Genomic DNA, 1,532 nt, shown 5'->3' with positions numbered 1-1,532 from the left:
TCGGAGACAATATATTTCGAATATTACGGATATACGCAACACGCAAGCTGCGGTTACCGCGATTACTGTACGGAACCTCGCCGATGCGAATCACTCGCGCGCCGGCAACCGAGGGACCGGCACGTTACGGGCGTGATTTATACGTTCGGCACCACATCGGCCGGCATCACCTGGTGACGGACCGGCAACATCCGGACGGGCGACCACATCCGGACGACAGAATATTTCAACCAGGTCCTACGCCTGCGTCTTACCTCCGTAGCACTTTGACGGCGAGTAGCGGCCGCTACTAGGATATAATACTCCGATACGGACATCGTTCGTACAAGGTTTCGTCGTACTTTTCGACGCTCCCGCCGACCGCGCAACACGATACACATTGCGCCTTTTGACTCACGAGACTCCTAGAGATATCATTGCCACCTTCGACTGGAGAGGATACGGCTTTAGAGGCGTTCAGGCATAATCCCACGGATGGTAGCTTCGCACCACCGGCCGCTCGACCGAGTGCGTGAACCAAATGTCCGAACCTGCGGTTCCTCTCGTACTGAGCAGGATTACTATCGCAATGACTAGTCATCAGTAGGGTAAAACTAACCTGTTCACGACGGTCTAAACCCCTCACGTTCCCTGTTGGCGGGTGAACAATCCGACGCTTGGCGAATTCTGCTTCGCAATGATAGGAAGAGCCAACATCGAAGGATCAAAAAAGCGACGTCGCTATGAACTCTTGGCCGCCACAAGCCAGTTATCCCTGTGGTAACTTTTCTGACACCTCTTGCTGAAAACTCTTCAAGCCAAAAGGATCGATAGGCCGTGCTTTCGCAGTCTCTATGCGTACTGAACATCGAGATCAAGCCAGCTTTTGCCCTTTTGCTCTACGCGAGGTTTCTGTCCTCGCTGAGCTGGCCTTAGGACACCTGCGTTATTCTTTGACAGATGTACCGCCCCAGTCAAACTCCCCGCCTGGCAGTGTCCTCGAATCGGATCACGCGGGAGTATTAAAGGCGATCGGCCGAGGCCTCACGCCACTCTGACACGCTTGGCTCTAGAACACAGTGACCGCCGGGGCGCGAAGCCCTCGGGGCACGCGCTCCGCCTAACCGAGTAAGTAAGGAAACGATGAAAGTAGTGGTATTTCACCGGCGATGTTGCCATCTCCCACTTATGCTACACCTCTCATGTCTCCTTACAGTGCCAGACTAGAGTCAAGCTCAGCAGGGTCTTCTTTCCCCGCTAATTTTTCCAAGCCCGTTCCCTTGGCAGTGGTTTCGCTAGACAGTAGATAGGGACATTTATTATTTATTATTTGTTGCACCCTTCATTTCGCGGCTCCCAATGTTATATCATATCCGCTTGTTTTATCTAATGCTTAATTGTATTCATCTAACTCGTTCACATAATGTGATCGTATAGGTTCAAGTGGTTATGTATAAGTTTATTTCTTTATAGAAATTTATTAAGTTCATTAGTGGCTTCTTAGCCGTCAGTAATTCGTACTAACGTTTCCATCCCCGCACGTGGACGCGAGC

At 51.2% G+C, this 1,532-nt stretch overlaps 1 pseudogene; it reads right to left on the bottom strand.

Annotated features, from left to right (window-relative positions):
• Positions 1–400: 400 nt before the first annotated feature.
• Positions 401–1,532, bottom strand: LOC146719578 (large subunit ribosomal RNA; annotated as a pseudogene; the record flags this gene model as incomplete).

The sequence above is a fragment of the Nylanderia fulva genome, unplaced genomic scaffold, assembly GCF_048542155.1.
Source record: "Nylanderia fulva isolate GAGA-0341 unplaced genomic scaffold, ASM4854215v1 Scaffold935, whole genome shotgun sequence".
In the NCBI taxonomy this organism is placed as follows: domain Eukaryota; kingdom Metazoa; phylum Arthropoda; class Insecta; order Hymenoptera; family Formicidae; genus Nylanderia; species Nylanderia fulva.
The sequence above is the reverse complement of the archived record's forward strand: the minus strand, read 5'-3'. Positions and strand labels throughout refer to the sequence as shown.